Source organism: Arachis duranensis, chromosome 5 (assembly GCF_000817695.3).
Source record: "Arachis duranensis cultivar V14167 chromosome 5, aradu.V14167.gnm2.J7QH, whole genome shotgun sequence".
NCBI classification, from domain to species: Eukaryota; Viridiplantae; Streptophyta; class Magnoliopsida; order Fabales; family Fabaceae; genus Arachis; species Arachis duranensis.
The window spans coordinates 75,282,915-75,307,107 of NC_029776.3; the positions used below are offsets into that span (position 1 = coordinate 75,282,915).

The following is a 24,193-nucleotide window of genomic DNA, read 5'->3' on the forward strand; positions in this document are numbered from 1 at the left end:
TGCTGTTGGATTCTGACCTCCCTCTACTCGAAGTGGATTTTCTGGAGCTACCGAAATCCAATTGGTGCGCTCTCAATTGCGTTGGAAAGTAGACATCTTGGGCTTTCCAGCAATGTATAAAGTCTATACTTTGCCTGGGATTTGATGGGCCAAACTGGCGTCCAAACGCCCACCAGAGATCCTTTTCTGGAGTAAAACGCTAGAACTGGCACCAAAGCTGGAGTTAAACACCCAAACTGGCACCAGAACTGGCATTTAAACTCCAAGAAGAGCCTATGCACCTGAAAGCTTCAATTCTCATTTTCTGTAAACCTAGTTTACTAGTTTAGTATAAATTGCACTTTTTACTATTGTATTCACATCTTTGGACCATTCTTCGATCCTTATATCAGGTCTTTGAATCTTATTTCGATTGTATTATGCCATTTGGGAGGCTGGCCATTCGGCCATGTCTAAACCTTGTTCTTTTGTATTTTTCAACAGTGGAGTTTCTACACCTCACAGATTAAGGTGAGGAGCTCTGCTGTTCCTCGAGTATTAATGCAAGTATTATTATTTTTCTATTCAATTCACGCCTACTTCTCCTCCAAGATATACTCTCATACTTAATTCAGTTAAGTCAGAATGAAGGGGTGACCCATGACAATCACCCAATCTTTGTTACTCGCTTAGCCAAGATCCGCGTTCCTGACAACCACAAAGCGGTCTATGTGATGTTCAACGTAGTCATTGGACGACAGCTGGAGTATACTCTCTTTGGTCTCTGACTCACGGATCTGAATCACCTCTCCTGACAACAGAGCATTCGAATCTGTGACATTAGAACTTTCGTGGTATAAGCTAGAATCAATTGGCAGCATTCTTCAGATCCAGAAACTCTAAACCTTGTCTGTGGTATTCCGAGTAGGATCCGGGATGGGATAACTGTGACGAGCTTCAAACTCGTGACTGTTGGGCGCAGTGATAGTGTGCAAAAGAATAAATGTATTCTATTCCGACACGATCGAGAACCGACAGCTGATTAGCCATGTGGGAAACCGTAGAGGACATGTTTTCACTAAGAGGACAGATGGTAGCCATTGACAACGGTGATCCACTAACATACAGCTTGCCATGGAAGGGGGAATGCATGATTCAATAAGGACAATAGGAAAGCAAAGGTTCAGAGGCAACAAAGCATCTCCAAACGCTTATCTAAAATTCCCACCAAGGAACAACATAAGTGACTTTATTTTATTTTATGTTTTATTGTTCTTTTTATTATCAAACCTCATAACCATTTGAATCCGCCTGACTGAGATTTACAAGATGACCATAGCTTGCTTCAAGCCAGCAATCTCCATGGGATCGACCCTTACTCACGTAAGGTATTTCTTGGATGACCCAGTGCACTTGCTGGTCAGCTATGTGAAGTTGTGAAAAGTGTGAATCACAATTTTGCATACCAATTTTTTGGCGCCGTTGCCGGGGATTGTTCGAATTTGGACAACTGACGGTTCAACTTGTTGCTTAGATTAGGTAATTTTCTTCTTGTTCTATTGTCAAATTTTTTAAAATCTTTCAAAAAAATTTTTTATAATTTTCGAAAAGTTTTCAAAAAAAATATTTAATAAAATCATAAAATCAAAAATTTTTGTGTTTCTTGTTTGAGTCTAGAGTCAAATTTTAAGTTTGGTGTCAATTGCATGTTTTTATTTTTCTAGCATTTTTCGAAAACTCGTGCATATGTTTTTCTTGATGATTGTCTTTGTTTGATCTTTTGATTTCCATGTTTTGTGTCTCTTCTTGTTTTTCTTATGCATTTTTAATTTGTTAGTGTCTAAGCATTAAAAATTTCTAAGTTTGGTGTCTTGCATGTGTTTCTTTTCTTAAAAATTTTTAAAAAATATGTTTTTGATGTTCGTGATGATCTTCAAAGTGTTCTTGGTGTTCATCTTGACATTCAAAATGTTCTTGCATGCATCATTGGTTTTGATCCAAAATTTTTATGTTTTGAGTCAATTTTTTTCGTTTTTCTCTTTCCTCATTAAAATTCAAAAATCAAAAAAATATCTTTTCCCTATTTCACTCATAAATTTCGAATTTTTGGGTTGACTTAATCAAAGATTTTTAAAATTTAGTTGTTTCTTGTTAGTCAAGTCAAAATTTCAATTTAAGAATTCTATATTTTCAAATCTTTTTCAAAAATCAAATCTTTTTCATTTTCTTCTTAATATTTTCGAAAATTTTAAAAATTGATTTTCAAAATCTTCTTCTTATTTTCATCTCATATTTTCGAAAACCTTGCTAACAATTAAGGATTTGATTCAAAAAAAATTAAGTTTGTTACTTTCTTATTAAGAAAGGTTCAATCTTTAAATTCTAGAATCATATCTTTTAGTTTCTTGTTAGTCAAGTCATCAATTTTAATTTTAAAAATTAAATCTTTTTAAAATAGATTTCAATCATTTGTTTTTCAAAACTTAATTTCAAAATCTTTTTCTAACTTCTTATCTTTTCAAAATTTATTTTCAAATCTTTTTCAATTAGCTACTTGAATTTTTGTTTGATTTTGAAAAGTTTACTAATTCTTATCTTTTTCAGAACCACCTAACTACTTTTCTCTCTCCAATTTTCGAAAACCACTAACAACTTTTTCAAAAATCTTTTTAATTAACTAATTGTTTTAAACTCTAATTTTATTTTATTCCTTTCTTTATTTTTCGAATAGTAACTAATATTTAAAATAAAAACAAAAATATTTTACCTTTTATTTAATATTTAAGTTTCCTCTCTCTCATCCCTTTCTATTTATTTATTTATTTATTTATTTACTAACACTTCTCTCTTTCTTAAAATTTGAACCCTCTCTCCCTCTCTGTGTTCGAATTCTCTTTATTTTCTCTCTACCTCATTCTTCTCTTCTTCTCTTCTTCTACTCACATAAAGGAATCTTTATACTGTGACATAGAAGATTCCTCTTCTTTTCTGTTATCTTCTTTTTCACATGAGCAGGAACAAGGATAAAGATATTCTTGTTGAAGCCGATCCTAAATCTGAAAGGACTCTGAAGAGGAAGCTAAGAGAAGCTAGAGCACAACGCTTTGGAGAGGACCTGACAGTAATTTTTGAAAAAGAAGAAGACATGGCAGCCGAAAATAACAACAATGCCAGAGATGCAAGGAAGATGCTTGGTGACTATGCTGCACCAACTTCCAACTTCTATGGAAGAAGCATCTCAATTCCTGCCATTGGAGCAAACAACTTTGAGCTTAAGCCTCAATTAGTTTCTCTAATGCAGAAAATCCTCATCAGTTCTTATCTGAATTCTTGAAGATCTATGATACTGTTAAGACAAATGGGGTTAATCCCGAGGTCTACAGACTTATGCTTTTCCCCTTTGCTGTAAGAGACAGAGCTAGGACATGGTTGGACTCACAACCTAGAGAAAGCCTGAACTCTTGGGACAAGCTGGTCAATGCTTTCTTGACCAAATTCTTTCCACCTCGAAAGATGAGTAAGCTCAGAGTGGACGTCCAAACCTTTAGACAGAAGGAAGGTGAATCCCTCTATGAAGCTTGAGAAAGATACAAGTAATTAACCAAAAGGTGTCCTTCTGACATGTTCCCAGAATGGAGCATCATATATATATATATTCTATGATGGTCTGTATGAAATGTCAAAGATGTCATTGGATCATTTTGCTGGTGGATCCCTTCATATGAAAACACCTGTAGAAGCCTAGGAACTCATTGAGATGGTTGCAAATAACCAGTTCATGTACACTTCTGAAAGGAATCTTGTGAATAATGGGGTAACTCAGAAGAAAGGAGTTCTTGAGATTGATACTCTGAATGCCATATTGGCTCAGAACAAAATATTGACTCAGCAAGTCAATATGATTTCTCAGAATCTGACTGGATTGCAAGCTGCATTAGGCGGTGTTAAAGAAGCTTCCTCTAAAGGAGAAGCTTATGACCCTGGGAATCCTGCAATGGAAGAGGTGAATTACATGGGAGAATCTTATGGAAACACCTATAATTCTTCATGGAGGAATCATCCAAATTTCTCATAGAAGGATCAACAGAAGCCTCAACAAGGCTTCAACAACAATAATGGTGGGAGAAATAGGTTTGGCAATAGCAAGCCTTTTCCATCATCTTTTCAGCAATAGATAGAGAATTCTGAGCAGAGCCTCCCTGGCTTAGCAAATATAGTCTCTGATCTATCTAAAACCACTCTCAGTTTCATGAATGAAACAAGGTCCTCCATCAGAAATTTAGAGGCACAAGTGGGTCAGCTGATTAAAAGAGTTACCGAAACTCCTCCTAGTACTCTCCCAAGCAATACAGAAGAGAATCTAAAAAGAGAGTGCATGTCCATCTACACATCCAACATGGGCGAACCTGTAGAGGAGGGAAAGGCAGTGATTCCCAGTGAGGAAGACCTCATGGGACGTCCACTGGCCAACAAGGAGTTCCCTATTGAGGAACCAAAGGAGTTTGAGGCTCATCTAGAGACCATAGAGATTGCACTGAACTTTCTATTACCATTCATGAGCTCTGATGAGTATTCTTCCTCTGAAGAAGATGAAGTTATTACTGAAGAGCAAGTTGCTCAGTATCTAGGAGCAATCATAAAGTTGAATGCCAACTTATTTGGTAATGAGACTTGGGAGGATGAACTTCCATTGCTCATCAGTGAACTAAATGCATTGGTTCAATCGAAGTTATCTCAGAAGAAAGAGGATCCCAGAAGGTTCTTAATACCTTGCAACATAGGCACCATGACCTTTGAGAAGGCTCTGTGTGACCTAGGGTCAAGTGTAAACCTCATGCCACTCTCTGTAATGGAAAAACTATGGATTTTTGAGGTACAAGCTGCAAGAATCTCACTAGAGATGGCAGATAAATCAATGAAACAGGCTTATGGACTTGTAGAGGATGTCTTGCTAAAGGTTGAAGGCTTTTACATCCCTGCTGACTTCAAAATCCTAGACACTGGGAAGAATGAGGATGAATCCATCATCCTTGGAAGACCCTTCCTAGCCACAACAAAAGCTGTGATTGATGTAGACAGAGGAGAGTTAGTCCTTCAAGTGAATGAGGACTACCTTGTGTTTAAGGCTCAAGGATTTTCCTTTGTAAACATGGAGAAGAAGCATGAAAAGCTTCATCTAATTCTCTCCATGCAGAGTCAAGCACAGCCCCCACATCCAAACTCTAAGTCTGGTGTTGGGAGGCCACCATCATGCTCTGAGCATCTGTGAAGCTCTGTAAGAGCTTCCTGTCAAGCTATTGACATTAAAGAAAAGCTTATTATGAGGAAACCCAATTTTATTTATCTATGTTAATTTATGTTTTCTATAGGTTGATGATCATGTGAAGTCATAAAAACAACTGCAAAATTAAAGTAGAATGAAAAACACCATCAAAAATAGCACACCCTAGAGGACAGGCTTACTGGCGTTTAAACGTTACAAGGATAGCAGAATGGGCGTTTAACACCCAGTCTGGCAGCATTCTGGGCGTTAAACACCAGAATTGGCAGCCAGATTGGCGTTTAATGCCAAAAAGGGCTGTCTGGTGTCTGACTGGCGTTAAACGCCAGAAAGGGGCACAAGCCTAGCATTTAACGCCATGAAAGGTAGCAAAACTGGCGTTTAATGCCAGATTTGGCACACAGTGGGCGTTTAAATGCCAGGAAGGTGTAGGGATGAGAATTCCTTGACACCTCAGGATCTGTGGACTCCACAGGATCCCCACCTATCCCACCTTACTCTTCCTCTTCTTCACACATTTCCATAACACTATTCCCTAACTCCCACCTACCTTACCATTCAAATTCAAACCATTTCCTTCCCAAACCCACCCATTCTCCACACGGTTACCCCCTCTCCCTTACCGTATAAATAACCCTCCTTACCACCTTCCATTTCACACATCTCCAATACTTAACCCCCTTAGCCGAATTTCCACACACCTCCATCTCCTCTATTTCTTCTTCTTCTCCTCCTTTCTTTCCTCTTTTGCTCGAGGACGAGCAAACCTTTTAAGTTTGGTGTGGGTAAAAGTGTTGCTTTTTGGTTTTCCAATACCATTAATGGCACCTAAGGCCGAAAAAACCTCTAGAAAGAGGAAAAGGAAAGGCAGTTGCTTCCAACTTCGAGTCATGAGAGATGAAGAGATTTATCTCAAAAGCGCATCACTAGAAAGAGGATGGAGTAAACAAGAGAGGCCACTCAAGGACTCAACAAGAGCATGAGGAATTCCCTCATCAAGAAATCCCTGAGATGCCTCAAGGGATACATTTTTCTCCACACAACTATTGGGAGAAACTAAGGATAGGAGCACCAAAAGCACTAAGGATGGAGCACTAAAAGCACTCCATTATCCTCCATGAAATCAGAGAGGACCAAAGAGCCATGAGGGAGGAGCAACAAAGGCAAGGAAGAGACATTGTGGAGCTTAAGCACTCCATAGGATCTTCAAGAGGAAGAACTAGCCGCCATCAATAAGGTGGACCTGTTCTTTAATTTCCTTGTTATTTATTTTTCTGTTTTTTTTCGATTTTTTATGCTTTATGTTTGTCTATGTTTGTGTCTTTATTACATGATCATTAGTGTCTAGTGTCTATGCCTTGAAGCTATGAATGTCCCATAAATCCATCACTTTTCTTGAATGAAAAATGTTCCTATTTGCAAAAGAACAAGAAGTACATGAATTTCGAATTCTATCTTGAAATTAGTTTAATTATTTTGATGTGGTGGCAATACATAAAATTGAGTCTTGAAGCAAGAAAAAGCAGTGAAGAGGAAAAATCTTGCAAATAAATAAATAAATAAATAAATATGGCAAAAAAAAAATAAAGAAAGAAAGAAAGAAAAAAAAGGCAAGCAGAAAAAGCCAGTAGCCCTTTAAACCGAAAGGCAAGGGTAAAGAGGATCCAAGGCTTTGAGCATTAATGGATAGGAGGGCCCAACGGAATAAAACCCTGGCCTAAGCGGCTAAATCAAGCTGTCCCTAACCATGTGCTTCTGTCATGAAGGTCCAAGTGAAATGCTTGAGACTGAGTGGTTAAAGTCGTGATCCAAAGCAAAAGAGTGTGCTTAAGAACTCTGGACACCTCTAACTGGGGACTCTAGCAAAGCTGAGTCACAATCTGAAAAGGTTCACCCAATCATGTGTTTGTGGCATTTATGTATCCGGTGGTAATACTGGAAAATAAGATGCTTAGGGTCACGGCCAAGACTCATAAGTAGCTGTGTTCATGAATTATCATACTGAACTAGGAGAATCAATAACACTATCTGAATTCTGAGTTCGTATAGATGCTAATCATTCTGAACTTCAAAGGATAAAGTGAGATGCCAAAACTGTTTAGAAGCAAAAAGCTACTAGCCCTGCTCATCTAATTAGAACTAAGTTTCATTGATGTTTTGGAATTTATTGTATATTCTCTTCTTTGTATCCTATTTTGTTTTCAGATCCTTGGGGACAAGCTACAATTTAAGTTTGGTGTTGTGATGAGCGTTTAATTTATACGCTTTTTGGCATTGTTTTTAGGAAGTTTCTAGTATATTTTAGTTATTTTTTAGTATATTTTTATTAGTTTTTATGCAAAAATCAAATTTCTAGACTTTACTACGAGTTTGTGTGTTTTTTTGGGATTTCAGGTATTTTCTGGCTGAAATTGAGGGACCTGAGCAAAAATCTGATTCAGAGACTAAGAAAGGACTGTAGATGCTGTTGGATTCTAACCTCCCTGCACTCAAACTGGATTTTCTGGAGCTACAGAAGCCGAATTGGCGCGCTCTCAATTGCGTTGGAAGTTAGACATCTTAGGCTTTCCAGAAATATATAATAGTCCATATTTTGCCCGAGATTTGATTGCCAAAACTAGCGTCCAAATGCCCACTAGAGATCCTTTTCTGGCGTAAAACGCCCAACCTGGCACCAAAACTGGTGTTTAAACTCCAAGAAGAGCCTATGCACGTGAAAGCTTCAATGCTCAGCCCAAACACACACCAAGTGGGCCCCGGAGGTGGATTTCTGCACTATCTACTCATTTTCTGTAAACCTAGTTTACTAGTTTAGTATGAATAGCACTTTTTACTATTGTATTCACATCTTTGGACCATTCTTCGATCCTTAGATCAGGTCTTTGAACCCTATTTTGATTGTATTACGCCATTTGGGAGGCTGGCCATTTGGCCATACCTAGACCTTGTTCTTATGTATTTTCCAACAGTGGAATTTCTACACCTTACAGATTAAGGTGAGGAGCTCTGCTATTTCTCGAGTATTAATGCAAGTATTATTGTTTTTCTATTCAATTAACACCTACTTCTCCTCCAAGATATACTCTCGTACTTAATTTAGTTAAGTCAAAATAAAGGGGTGACCCGTGACAATCACCCAATCTTGGTTACTCACTTAGCCAAGATCCGCGTGCTTGACAACCACAAAGCGGTCTACATGATGTTCAACGTAGTCATTGGACGATAGCTGGAGTATACTCTCTTTAGTTTCTGAGTCACAGATCTGAATCACCTCTCCTGACAACAGAGCATTCGAATCCGTGACGTTAGAACCTTCGTGGTATATGCTAGAATCAATTGGTAGCATTCTTGAGATCCAGAAAGTCTACACCTTCTCTGTGGTATTCCGAGTAGGATCCGGGATGGGATGACTGTGACGAGCTTCAAACTCGTAACTGTTGGGCGCAGTGACAGTGTGCTAAAGAATAAATGTATTCTATTCTGACACGATCGAGAAGCGATAGCTGATTAGCCATACGGAAAACCGTAGAGGACATGTTTTTACTGAGAGGACAGATGGTAGCCATTGACAACGATGATCCACCAACATACAGCTTGCCATGGAATGGGGTACGCATGACTGGATGAGGACAATAGGAAAGCAAAGGTTCAGAGGCAACAAAGCATCTCCAAACGCTTATTAGAAATTCCCACCAAGGAACTACATAAGTGACTTTATTTTATTTTATGTTTTATTTTTCTTTTTATTGTCAAACCTCATAACCATTTGAATCCGCCTGACTGAGATTTATAAGATGACCATAGCTTGCTTCAATCCGGCAATCTCCTTGGGATCGACCCTTACTCACGTAAGGTATTACTTGGATGACCCAGTGCACTTGCTGGTCAGCTATGCGGAGTTGTGAAAAGTGTAAATCACAATTTCGCATACCAGTCTACTTGCTTATTAATCGAATAAGTTGCAAGTGTTTATTTGATACTGATTGGGTTGCTTGTTGCTTGAAGTTTCCACCAATGCACTTATACTTTGCCTTAAATTACTAGTACCTAGTGGGTTTGAATACTCATGTTTTGATTGTACCACTAGGAAAATTATGTAAGTGCATTGAATTGAGTGAATTGAGTTGAAATTACTTATTCATCATGAGCTTTCAAATTAAAGTCATCACATGACGGGTACTTGTTCCTTGTTAATGCCTTGCATTTGTTTGAGTGATTCAACTTGGTTCTTATCAAGCTTGTCACTTTTTGTAACAAGTCCCTTTAGCATGTGACTATTGCATTATGTGTCATGATGAACAAGTAAACTATTCTTAATCATGGATTGGTTGTTGTTTACTGTGCTATTTTATATCAATCTTGCACTTTCACTTGCACAATTTCAATAACCGATAAAAAATACTCAATTCATTTTTGTGGTTACCTAGGATTACTTTTCCCTTAAGTTTTACTTCTTTATGTGCAACCTAGGCCACCTAATTGAGGACACGCTTTCTCTTGATTGTGCGGATATCGCTTTACCCGACCAATGTGTATGTTCTAAAGTGTGCGCACACTTAGAATATACACATTGTCTTTTATTATACCACACTAATATGATATTTTCCTCAAATGTTGTTTACTGGTGTGTACAGCAACTCGGAACCCCCAGAGCCCACCAGCTGAAGGTGGAGCCTCATATCCCCCCCCGGATTGTGTCCGTGCACGGAGGACCATACAACGCTTAAGTGTGGGGGTGGATTCACCATTTCTGGGGCGTAAATTTCTTTTCCAAACACTTTGCACTTTATTTTTGTTTTCTTTTATTTATGTCTCTTGTAGATATTTGGAGTGTTTTTTATCATTCCATTGCATTTTCTTCATAGTTTATATATATATATATATATCACATTTTGCATCTTTACCATGGTATATATTTTATAGATAGAAGTTGTGATTAGATGTTATGAATAGCATAGTGCCTAGTTCAATTTTGTCCTAATTATTCATGTTAGTTTTTGCTATGTTGAAAATTAGGAATAGAACTAGAAATTTTTGAAAAAATTTGCATCCATCACATCATACATATAGGAAATAATGTTGGTGTAAACCAACAAGGATTTTGCAAGAATTTTGTTTCAAGGGCATTCTATTGAATTGATTTGGAAAATTATTTTTAAAACTTGCTTGAATGATTTTTATGGAACATAGAAGAGAGATAGAGCAAAGCAACCTTGTGAGTTGTTAAGCCTTAATGAGTGGTTACACATTATAACCACAAATTTTGTTCATTGTGTGTTATGCTCCTTCTATGATTGTAATCTTGGTTTTGCTTGATTCTTTATTTCCAATGTTTGATTATTTGATTGCATTTAGCATGATTGAGGCCATTTTTGAATTAGACTCACTCACCCATTGACGAATGAATTTTTGACGGTTTAGAATTTTCCAAATGAAATCTCGTTGTAAAGTATAGTTTCTAAACCAACAATAATCCTTTCATACAAAAGATTGTTTGTCACAAGTAACAAACCCCTAAAATCTATAAACCGAAGTATTTAAACCTCGGGTCGTTCTCCCTAGGATTTACAATAAAGTGTCTTGTTATTGGTTGTGAGTTATTTTGGGGTTTTTGAGATTATAGACAAGAATTATAAATGGCAAGGGAAATAACCTAACAACTAATAAAGCTCTTGGCAAGATATGAGAACTAGAAGTCCTATCCTAGTTATCCTCCTCAATTGTGACAACAAATTATCCATTACTCCCACTTAGTTAACCTCTAACCATGGAGGAAAGTCAAGTGGATGAATCAATTTGATTCCTCAAGTCCTAATCAACTCACAAAGGAAAGACTAGCTTTAAAGGCATTCAAATCAATTAGCAACTTCTAATTATCAATCAACAAAGGAATTAGATAACTCAAGAGTCACTAATCACTCTACCTAGGCCAAGAGGAACAAAACCTACACTAAAATCCAACCAAGCATTTCATCAAACACTTGGAAGGCACAAAAGAAAAAGCATAGTGATTTGATAACAAAAATAGAATCTAACAACAATTATTGCAAAGAATTAACAACAACAATCAAAGAAATCATAACTACCATGAATTACCTCAAATTGCTTTATTGAAAGGAACTAAGGAGCAACAATCTATCCAAAACAAAATGAAGAATTACAATTATCAAAGCACATAACTAGAAAGAAAGAGATGAGAAGATTAAAAATTGATAAAGGAAAATTGAATCAAAGCATGAATTAAATCTAGATCTAAGAAAAGAGATTAACCTAAACCTGATCCTAATTTTAGAGAGAAGTGAGAGCTTCTCTCTCTAGAAACTACTTCTAAAACTAACTATCTATCTAATGATCCCCTAATTAGTCTATGGGTGTGAATGTGTGTCAATCCCCTTCAATCCTTGGCTCTTATATGCATTTTGGCGCCAAAGTTGGTTGCTGAAACCTTCCAAAATCGACAGGCACGTGTTACATTAATGAAGTCATGTGCCATCATCGGCGCGTGGACGCACGGTACGCGTGCGCGTCCTTGTCCTGTTTCGCAATGTGCGCGCGAGCGCCTTGTGCGCGTGCGCGTGCTTGGCCTGGATCAATTCTTTGGCTTTTTGTGCTTCTCTCCACTTGTATGCTTCCTTTCTTGCTTCCTTTGAACCATGCCTAGCCTATTTCAACCTGAGATTACTAGCAAACACATCAAGGCATCTTATGGAATCAAAGAGAAACTAGAATTCATCAAAATAAAGCTCAAAAAGCATGTTTTTACACTTAAGCCCGAATATGAGAGAGATAACAAAACCATGCTAATTCATAGGCTAAATGTGACAAAAGATTATCAAGACACTCTAAATTCAATACAAAACAAACCGTCAAATTGGGGTTTGTCACCCATATGGACCTACCCTTGCACCTACCCTGTGTTAAGTCATTTTGTGATTTTTCTCTTTCCTCATTAAAATTTGTTTTTCGAAAATTTTCAAAAATCTTTTTCAAAACTTTTCAAAATCTTTTTCAAAAATTTTGAAAATCTTTTTCCTATTTTTACTTCATATTTTTCGAAAATCTTTACTAACATTAATGTTTTGATTCAAAAATTTCAAGTTTGTGACTTGCTTATTAAGAAAGGATCAATCTTTAAAATTTTAAAATCATATCTTTTAATTTCTTGTTAGTCAAGTCATCAACTTTAAATTTAAAAATCAAATCTTTTTAATTTCCTTTTCAAATCCTTTTCAAAATAAATTTCAAACATATCTTTTTAATCATATCTTTTTCAAATCATATTTCTTTAATCAAATCTTTTTCAATCATATCTTTTTTTAAATTTTGATTTCAAAAATCTTTTCTAACTTCTTATCTTTTCAAAATTGATTTTCAAATATTTTTCAATTAACTAATTGACTTTTTGTTTGATTTTTAAAATTCTTATCTTTTTCAAAACTACCTAACCAATTTTCTCTCTCTAATTTTCGAAAACTCCTCACCTTTTTCAAAATTCTTTTAATTAACTAATTGTTTCAAATTTTAATTTTAATTTTATTTATTCTCTTAATTTTTGAATTCTAAATAAATTTTAAAATAAAACAAAAATATTTTCCTTTTCCTTTTAATTATTTTCGAAAACACTCTCTCTCATCTTCTTCTATTTATTTTTTTAATCACTAACACTCTTCTCTTCTTCTTATAATTCGAACCCTAACCATGTGCTTGTGTCATGAAGGTCCAAGTGAAAAGCTTGAGATTGAGTGGTTAAAGTCGTGATCCAAAGCAAAAAGAGTATGCTTAAGAACTCTCGACACCTCTAACTGGGCACTTTATCAAAGCTGAGTCACAATCTAAAAAGGTTCACCCAGTTATGTGTCTGTGGCATTTATGTATCTGGTGGTAATACTGGAAAACAAAGTGCTTAGGGCCACGGCCAAGACTCATAAAATAGTTGTGTTCAAGAATCAACATACTGAACTATGAGAATCAATAACACTATCTAAAATTCTGAGTTCCTATAGATGCCAATCATTCTGAATTTCAAAGGATAAAGTGAGATGCCAAAAATGTTCAGAAGCAAAAAGCTACTAGCCCCGCTCATCTTATTGGGACTAAGTTTCACTGATATTGTGAGATTCATTGTATATTCTCTTCTTTTTATCCTATTTGATTTTTAGTTGCTTGGGGACAAGCAACAATTTAAGTTTGGTGTTGTGATGAGCGGATAATTTATACGCTTTTTCGCATTATTTTTAGGTAGTTTTTAGTATGATCTAACTACTTTTTAGTATATTTTTATTAGTTTTTAAGCAAAATTAACATTTCTGGACTTTACTATGAGTTTGTGTGTTTTTCTGTGATTTCAGGTATTTTCTGGCTGAAATTGAGGGACCTGAGCAAAAATCTGATTCAGAGGCTGAAAAAGACTGCAGATGTTGTTGGATTCTGACCTCTTTGCACTCGAAATAGATTTTCTAGAGCTACAGAAGCCCAATTGGCACACTCTCAATTGCGTTGGAAAGTAGACATTCTGAGCTTTCCAGCAATATATAATAGTCCAATGTTTGTTCGAGTTTTGATGACGCAAACTGGCGTTTAAACACCAATTTTCTGCCCTATTCTGGCGTTAAACGCCAGAAACAGGATAGAAGCTGCAGTTAAACGCCCAAACTGGCATAAAAACTGGCGTTTAACTCCAAGAAAAGTCTCTACACATGAAAGCTTCAATGCTCAGTCCAAGCACACACCAAGTGGGCCCAGAAGTGGATTTCTGCATCATTTACTTATTTCTGTAAACCATAGTAACTAGTCTAGTATATATAGAACCTTTTACTATTGTACTCACATCTTTGGATCTTGACATCTTTGGATTATCCTTAGATCATCTTTGGAACATTTTTCCTTAGACTTGGAGGCTGGCCATTCGGCCATGCCTGGACCTTCATCACTTATGTATATTCAACGATGGAGTTTCTACACACCATAGATTTAGGTGTAGAGCTCTGCTGTTCCTCGAGTATTAATGCAAAATACTATTGTTCTTCTATTCAATTCAAGCTTATCCTTATTCTAAGATGTTCACTCGCAATTCAACATGATGAATGTGATGATCCATGACACTCATCACCATTCTCAATTTATGAACGCGTGCCTGACAACCACTTCCGTTCTACCTGCAAAAGCTAAAGTGTGTATCTCTTGGGTTTCTAATCAACGATTCACATCATTTCCCCTCTGACAATGGGGCATCTGAATCTGAGATTAGAACCTTTGTGGTATAGGCTAGAACCATTTGGCAGCATTCCTGATATCCAGAAAGTCTAAACCTTGTCTGTGGTATTCCAAGTAGGATCTGGGAAGGGATGACTATGACAAGATTCAAACTCGCGACTGTGGGGTGTAGTGACAGACGCAAAAAGATCATTGGATCTTATTCTGACACGATCGAGAACCGATAGCTGATTAACCATGCAGTAGTTGTGCCTGGTATTTTTAATCCGTGATGAGAAATCCGACAGTTGATTAGCCGTACAGAAACCGTAGAAGACCATTTTCACTGAGAAGACGGGAGGTAGCCATTGACAACGGTGATCCCCAACATACAGCTTGCCATGGAAAGGAGTATGAATGGTTGAATAAAGACAGTAGGAAAGCAGAGATTCAGAAGGAATAACGCATCTCCATACGCTTATCTGAAATTCCCACCAATGAATTACATAAGTATCTCTATCTTTATTTTATGTTTGTTTATCTTTTAATTATCAAAGCTCCCATAACCATTTGAATCCGCCTGACTGAGATTTACAAGATGACCATAGCTTGTTTCAAGCCGACAATCTCCATGGGATCGACCCTTACTCACGTAAGGTATTACTTGGACGACCCAATGCACTTGCTGGTCAGCTGCACGAAGTTGTGTATCGCGATTTCGTGCATCACCTACCCTTACCCTAAACCCCATTACAACCTTCTAAAGAACTCATGATACTTGCATTCTTACATCACACCTTTGTTGATTGTTAGATGAAAATAAAATCCTTGAAAGCATGATTAGAGGATATTTGAGTGAATTGACCCTAAACACTGAGTGATGAGAGTGTATACACACCTAGTGAGGGTTCGATCACTCAACTATATGTTTCCATACTTCTTATCATGCATCCTTGCAAGTTGCTTTATTTTGAAACCTGAATCAATTCTCTAGATTTTGCTTGCATTGAGCTACTTCTTTGCTTTGCCCCAAATGTTTATACTCTTGCTTGGGAATTTGATTATTTGTCCTTACCAAATCAATAGGAAACTATAGATAGTATAGATAAATATAAATAGTATATAGTATACATACATGTAGGTTGATGAATTGAATAAGATGCTTGCCTTTTTATCCTTCTCCTTTGGATGTGATTAGCATGAGGACATGCTATTGTTTAAGTGTGGGGGAATTGATGAGTCCATATTTTCCGATATATTTTGGTTTGATTTGAGTCGATTTCATCATATAAACCCACATTTATTCACCTATATAGCATACTTTTGTGTTTTCTCTCTAGATTGTGCCTAAATGTGAAAACATACATTTTTGAGCTTAAATTAGTGATTTTAATCTCACTTTTATACTGTTCAATGCCATGACATATTTGTTGATGATTTTAGGTCCTAGAGGCAAGTTTGGCAAGGCAAAAGTGGAAGGAAGCATGAACAAAGGGAGAAAACATGAAGAAAACAAAGGAAGAGCACACAGTCATGTGTGCGTACGCACAACTCCCTGTGCGTACGCACAACTCCCTGTGCGTATGCACAAGTGCAGATTCAGCGACATGTGCGCGTGCACACATCTGTGCGTACGCACAGGTACCAGTGCATGCCTTCATTAAAAATGCACGTGCACTTGCATTTTGGGGCTCTTTTTGGCCCATTTCTGAATGCTTGAGGCTAAAATCAAAGGCTATATCAAGGGGGCAACATCTCATATGAAGACATTAGCTTAAGGAGCCATCTTTGAGTAGGAAAAGCACATAGTAGGAGTAGGAGTAGTATAGAGTAGAAAATTCTCTCTTAGGGTTTTAATTAGGGTTTGTAGAATTTTATAGTTCAAGTTTTGCTTTTGGATTTTGCTATTTCGTTGTAAGTATTTCTTTAATTCCTCTTTTATTACATTACTTGTTCTACATTTCCTTACACTTTAATTTTCTTCGTCAATATTTACTTTCCTTTGCAATTTTAGATTTTTAGTTGTTTAATTTGATGTTTCATGGCTTTTATATGTTTGTTGAGTTTCTTTTGTTGCTTTTGATCATTTATGGTTCATAGCTTTTACCATTTTCCCAATTTTGCCATGTTTTATGTTTATGCCCTCTATGTGTTTAATGAAATGCCAATCTTAGTTATGGGTAGATTTCCACCCCTTGGCTTGGGGAAATGAGTGTATGGATTCCTAGAGCCATAATGTCCAATATTTAGTGATAATTCTTGGGTTGTTAGTTGTTATTGTTTCTACTAACGCTAGCTTTTTACCAATTAATTTGGTAAGCTAGCTAGGATTTGTGGATTAATAACAATTATGCTCAGTCGACTTATCCTTCGATGTAAAGGGTTGACTTAGTGAGATTAATCCATCATAATTATCATAGTTGTGGTTATGGCAAGGAAGGGATTCCATAACTCATCCCAAGCCAAGGTTTCATTTATGTTTTAAACCACTTTTCCATCAATTTTGAGTCTTACTTGTTTATATTACATACATAGTTCTTTTATTCCTTTATTGCTTTATTAATTGCAATTTTGTCTAGTTCTTTTATCTCTTTATTTTTGTTGCTTTCAATCATTGAAAACCCCTTTGCCTTCCACAACCAAAATTGTATGCACTTGTTGTCACTAGTTCCTAGGGAGAACGACCCGGGAGTCGAAATACTCTCAGTTAATTTTGTATTGAATTGTGACATCTTTTGGATTGAGTTTTGATTGTGAGATTTTATTGTTGATTTGGACTATAATACGAACGAAGGAATTCCATTTTGAGAAACTCTATATCAACTATAAAACACTCATTTATCACACACGTATCTGTGCGTACGCACACCTCTGTTTTATCACTATTATGCTTCTTTTCTCTTCCTCCCTCTTCTTCTCCTTTCACCCTATTTTCTGCTTGTTCTTGTCCATTTTGTTTGCATTTCATTTTCACTTTAGTGATTATATTAGATTTAGTTTATTTGTTTGTGAAGTAAATAAGTTGCAAATGTTTGTTAATGTTGATTGGGTTGCTTCTTGCTTGAATTTGGTTTCAAGTTTGATAAATGTGTGCACTAAGCATTAAGTCCTTAATTTGATTGCCTAATTGAATTGTGAGTTTGATTCATATGTTGTAGCTACCATATGCATTAGACTTTATCCTTGTTTGGCATCTTGAATTGTGCACTTTTACTTTAGTGAATTGAATTGAAATAACTTGCTCATCATGATCTTCATATCAAAATTCATCACATGTCCAGTACTTGTTCCTTGTTAATGCTTTGCATTTGTTTTAGTTATTTAACTTGATTTTTATCAAGCTTATCACTTTTTGTAACAAGTACCTTTCCATGTGACTATTGCATTATGTGTCATGATAAATAAGTAGTTTTTCAGTCATTAATGGATTGGCTATTGTTTATTGTGCTATTCTATACCAATTTTGCACTTTCACATTCACAATTTCAATAACCAATATCAAAAACTCAATTCACTTTTGTGTTACCCAGGGTTGCTTGTGCCTTAAGTTTATCTTCACTTGCAACCTAGGATACTAAATTGAGGAACGCATGCTATTTCTTTTGAATAGGTGGTTGTTGTTTTTACACCACCAACGTTTGCGTTCTAAATGTGCGTGCATTTAGAATACACACATTGCTTTTTATCATACCACACACATCTTACTTTACCTCAATTGTTGCTTATTTGTTTACAAAACAACTGGAACTCCCAAAGCCCACCAGCTACAGGTGGAGCCTCAAAGTCCTTCATCCCCCGGATTATGTGCTTGCACGGAGGACCGTGCACAATTTAAGTATGGGGGAGGATCGCTAACTTCGAGAGGGGTAAAATCCTTTTCTTAGACACTTTGCAATATTCTTTTTGTTCTTTTTCTTAAATTTTTGCAATTTTGTTCTTATTTACATTTTTGTTTTGTTTGTTTGTATATATTTCTTTAATGCTTATAGTTCTATGGGAGTAAATACTTGCATGTTGCATGTTAGATTGAATAAGTTTGGTAAAAACAACTAGAAATTTTCATGAAATCCCTTTTAGGGCATACCATTGATTGAATTGGAATTGTTTTCTTTCAACTTGCTTGAAGTATATTTTTTCATAGAACATGGAAAAAGAGCTAGAACAACAAACCTTGTGAGATTTGAGCCTTAATTGTATGGTTGCACATTTCCAACCATAAAGTTTGTTCTTGTGTGATAAACTCCTTTTATGATTGTAACCTTTGATTTTCATGAATCTATATGTCCATTATTTTGTGTATGCATGCATGTATATGATTGAGGCCATTGTTTCGAAGAGCTCACTTACCCAAATAGCCTACCCTTTATCATTCAAGTTTGGAAAGTTTGGGAACATTAGTTGGGATAAAAGGACGTTTCTTATTTTTTTGTCAAAATATTGGGAATTGGGTACATACTCATGTATGAATTATGTTAAACCATATGCATTGATGCTCTTGTATATATTTTAGTTTGAAAAAAAAAAAGAGAAAAGCAATAAGAAGGGGACAAAAATGCCCCAAAGTAAAGTAATAATATCAATACATATGGAATGTGATTGTAAAAGAATACATGAGTGTGTGAAAAAGTGAAGAATGGGTAATTAGGTTTGCATTAGAATTGAATATATTATTGTAGGTTAAGTGGGAAGCTTAGGTTAATCAATGATTCAAATTTCAAGCTCACTTGACCATATACATCCTACCTTGACCCTAGCCCCATTACAACCCATGGATAAGTCCTCTTGATATTTGTATGCATGCACCAAATAATTGTTGATTGTTAGATGACTTGCAAATATTTGAGAAACATGATTAAAGGAGAATTGAGTGATTAAGCCCTAAACACTGAGCAAATTAAATGAATACATATCCGGTGAGAGGTTCGATTGCTCAATTCTATATTCTTTTGCTCTATATTGTATCTTCTTGCAAGTTGTTTGTTGGTTAGTTTTGAAAATCTCAATTCAATTCTTTGGACTTTGATCATAGTGTATTGACTCTTTGCCTTGGCCCTAAGGTTTGTTTTGGATTGATTGGAATCCCTTATTTGTTCTTGCCAAACTCCATAGGAAATCATATTGTACATATATATAGATAGCATTTAGTGTAGTTGCATGCATGTAGTTAGTTGTATTGAATAAATTGTTTTCCCCTTTACCCTTCTCCTTTGATTGTGATTAGCATGAGGACATGTTATTGTTTAAGTGTGGGGGAATTGATGAATTCATATTTGACGATATATTTTGGTTTGATTTAAGTGAATTTCATCACTTAAACCCACATTTATTGATCCAAATAGCATAATTTTGTGTTCTCTCCCTTAATTGAGCTTAAATGTGAAAACATGCTATTTTGTGCTTACTTTAATCACTTTTATCCCACTTTTATTCCATTCGATACCTTGATGGTTTGATGAGTGATTTCAGGTGTAATAGGTTGGAATGGCTTGATAAGAGTGGAAGAGAAGCATGTATAAAGGGAGAAAATATGAAGAAAACAAAGGAGAAGCACACATTGGAGTGTGCGTGCGCACAACTCACTGTGTGTATGCACCAAAACCACAAAGCCATGTGTGCGTACGCACAACATCCTATGCGTACGCACGAGAGGAAAGCAGGAAGTGTGCGTACGCACAAGTCCCAGCACGTGACTCACTTAATGCAAATCGCTGGGAGCGATTTCTAGGCCTCCGGAGCCCAGTTTTGGACTTTCTGAAGCTGATTCTTCCTATATCAAAGAAGGCCTCTTTCCATGTGAAGGAGGGAGAAATTAGGTTTAATTTAGCATTATGAAGTTAACAATTTATATATAATCTTAAACGTGAAATGCATCACTATTTTAAAATAATTAGATATGCACAGGTATAATTCAAAAATCACAGCGTTCTACTAAATTCAAAGACCAATGCTTGCATTCATTCACATTGACACAATCCATACAAAAGGTGATTGTGGATTGTGTGCTCCTGCTCACAAGCGGGACCACGCTTTTCCACAAAACACAACAGCAGCATTTAAACTTGTTCCTAATTATGTTAACAAGGCATTCATATTATAACACACGTGGCATCTGAGCCACTTCCACTGTCTCGGACACAAAGAGCCGAGGATAACACATACATGCTTAACAAAACACAAGGAAGGAAAGGTAACATAACTTGTCATGACTTCCGAGCACGGGAAGATGTATGCCATGGCAAAAAGATAGAGACTTAAGTGGCAACGGCACAAGCTAGGCAACACTGCGAAGAACTTCGTGCCACACCATTTCACTGTTGACTTTGACTTCCAGCTTGTTCTGATTGGTTTCTGAATTCACAATGTTTGTTGCAGTCCTCATTCTAACTTTGCCTTCGTTAAGCTAATCACATGAAAGGGAGTGTTAGTGTTAGATAATGTGGTGGTGGCTGATGGGGCAACATGTTAAACTATGAGAAGATGACCAAAGTTTGCAAAATAATGGCATTTATACCTTCTTCAGAAGTAAGGCAGGGTTGAAGTTGCCATCATATTGTAGCCAATACAAGCACCAAATTGGAGTATCATCATCCCTTATAGTGAAAGGAGATATTTCCCAAAAGAAAATATCAGGCATTTGGCTAGTAAAGCAAAGTGAAAATAAAATTAAATTTGGGGGTTTATCGGAGAAAAGTTTCCTTACCTGTCCGGATGGAATGGAACTGTGGGTGGGTATTCTATGGCCCCTCAAGTAGTAGGATCCGGAGAGATCACATGGAAACTTGGCAAGTTCCTATCAAGTCTAAATATCTGGCCAAGCACGACAAGCTGCAAGAAGGCGAGAGAGATATGAATACCAAAATGATCATCTAAGTTACCAACAGTAATGAAATGCGTTGCAGGTAAGCATTGGTTTTCCAGGCAGACAACAATAACTCACTATAGTCCTCATGTTCCGCTTCCTTCTGGTTTTGTTCTCATTAGTCCTGCAAATATCAAGCGCTAACACCTTACCTTTTTTAACATCCAGGACCATCATGTACCAGCTATGAGAAGGCTCCAATATCGGCACGAACACCTGTGTAGTACAAAGTGAAGTTACTTTAGTTAATCCTCCTACAAGTTAAAATATAGTCATTACATTGTTATTACATATCCCAAAACAAGTAACTACTTACATGCTCCAGTTCATTTGTTTCTGGCATCCATCGGCCCAGATAAGTTTGAAGGATTGCCTCTCCGGGTTTCAGTTGGAGGATATGGTCCGCAAATGAGGAAGGCAAGAACCAATCACGCACAGGCTTGGTTCGATGTGCTCTAAGTGAGGCAAGCCATGCGATGGTGTTCACTATCTGGTATGCCAAAAAAGTAGTTGCATTATGCGTGTAGAACGGATTGGTGTTATGTCGGGACTCCAACTAAAATTCTATGATTGGAGAAAACTTACATCTGTGTGAGGAACGTATCTAGGGCATAGAGACAAGAACATCCCTCGAGGCATCTGTAACTCGAGGCACTTGTACAACATCTCTCTAACCAGTAAACAACTAAACTTGTCACAACCCATGGAACCCCCATTTTGTACCAAAGCATTCTACAGTTACAAAGCAACCAAAACTTACTCGTAATCTTCTTTTGACTTGGGCTTTTTGAATATGTAGGCAGCCATGACAGTCTCATCGTATGAGAGTGACATGCTGATCGTCGATCGAAACTCCATCTCGTACCCCTACACATGAAGTTAGCATGTTAATGCCCCAGTTAGTTTCTTAAACCATGCATGAAACAACATCATTTAGTTACATTTAGAAAATGAACTTGCCAGCGGGATTAGCATCGTTGGGGACTCCATGTTTCTTGTTAGTGTGTTCCGCGACCATGGCCTGGGTATAGGCTTGAAAGCCCCACCTCCAAGAGTTGCAGTTGGTGCAGAGGTTGTCTACCGGATATTGCATGTCACCGGCAAAGGGATCTTGCTCAAAATATCACATGTCTCCATCTTTGGGATCTTAGACGGTCCTTACGGAGCTAGTTCTGAGCTAAACAAGTTACAGACTTGACTTGTGGTGTCCACTTGGGAGACAGTTGGTAGATGTGCCATGACCTATTAATATAAAGACTCTTGAGCATGCAATTTGTATAGTATACTGTGCATAATATTGCTATTAGTTGGACAAAGTCAGGAATAACTTGTCCCCATCTGTGCGGGCAGGAGCAATTGTGATTGGGGCCTGGTTGACTCCCACTTTAGGCATGCCAACGGACCAATAAGGAAACCCTCCACTTTGCAAATAAACAACAGTGCTCGGGCCACGTGGCCTAGGAGTAGAGAGGAATTTGTTAATGATGACATCATCGTCATGGCCAGGAGAATTTGGGACTGTTACGTCTAACAGGCCACAGACTTTGGAATCAAGCTGAGCTTTACCCTTTTTGGTATGGCTAATCAGGTGGGTATAGACTCCACATTCGCCCCTTATATCTGGTCTGGGAGGAGAGAAGCCAAGGTCTGCGGCAAGCCTCAGCGGTCCAGAAAGAACTGCAACCGTGCTACTGACATTGCTATGCCCGGCCGGAATAGCAAACAATGTTGGCGTCCATACCCCACTGCTACATCCTGCTGATCTAGCATAAACTTGATGCTATGCTTTTTGGAAATTGCACAATCAGCAAAATTCCTTCCGGCAAGTACACCGGTTCTCGTCAAGTAAAAACTCACAATAGAGTGAGGTCGAATCCCACAAGGATTGGTTGAGTGAGCAATTCGGATTAGAAGTGTGTTCAAGTTGAGCGGAATCAAGATTTAGATGAGAATTGCGGAATCTTAAATTGCATGAAGTTAAAGTGCTGAAATTAAAAAGGGATGGGGAAGAATTGCATGAATTGAAATTGCAGAATGTAAATAGAAAAGGGTAGATCAGAGATGGGGAGTTCATTGGGTATTAGGAGATATTGAGATCTCCGAATCAAAACATTTTATCTCTTCCTCAACCAATGCATTCATTGAATTTTGCTTGGCAATCTTATATGATTGGATCCCAATCCCTTGGCTCACCAATTCTCTCTAAAAACAAACAAATTCCCAATCCCTTGGTTTAAATGTTCATAAGAAGAGATGATGCTCGATCACTGATTATACCACACAGCTTCATGAACCACAATTTGGTAGGATTACATGTCACAATATCCATCCAAACCCCAATCCAATTCACTGTGAGAAAGCTGTTCCCATCAGGGGCTGGATTCCCCTTCAATCCCCCCTCTTTCAATTGCAGAAACTAAGGCCTTTAAATAGGCTCCCTAAATTACAAAATGAAAATGAAATTAAAAGCAAATGAAAATAAACTATTCTAGATGATTCTTGTGGCCTTGATTTGGTGTTGTTGATGGGCCTTGCTTGCTTGAAGGGTAGAGTGACATAATTGATCCAAAAAGGATAATGATCCATTAAACTACACTCAAACGTTGCACCCCCCTTTCTTGAGTCGTCACTTTGTTCTCTTGTCAACCTTGTCAATTTGATGCCAAATATAGACTATTATACCTCGTTGGAAAGCTATGGATGTCAGCTTTCTAACTCAACTGGAAGCACCTCAATTGGATCTCTATAGCTCAAGTTATGCTCCATGGAAGGTGAAGAGGTCAGCTGGCCTGATTGCATGTTGGTACTATGCTCTTCTATGCACATTACGGGGCTGTTTTCTCCCTCAATTTTTAGTATCCACCATGCATGCCATATATGCT

General features: G+C 37.1%; 1 non-coding gene across 1 annotated transcript; it reads right to left on the reverse strand.

Annotated features, from left to right (window-relative positions):
* Positions 1-3,498: 3,498 nt before the first annotated feature.
* On the reverse strand, positions 3,499-3,602 carry LOC127747875 (small nucleolar RNA R71). The gene has a single exon (XR_008009822.1). It is a non-coding gene; the product is annotated as a small nucleolar RNA R71 (small nucleolar RNA).
* Between the last annotated feature and the right edge of the window lie 20,591 nt (positions 3,603-24,193).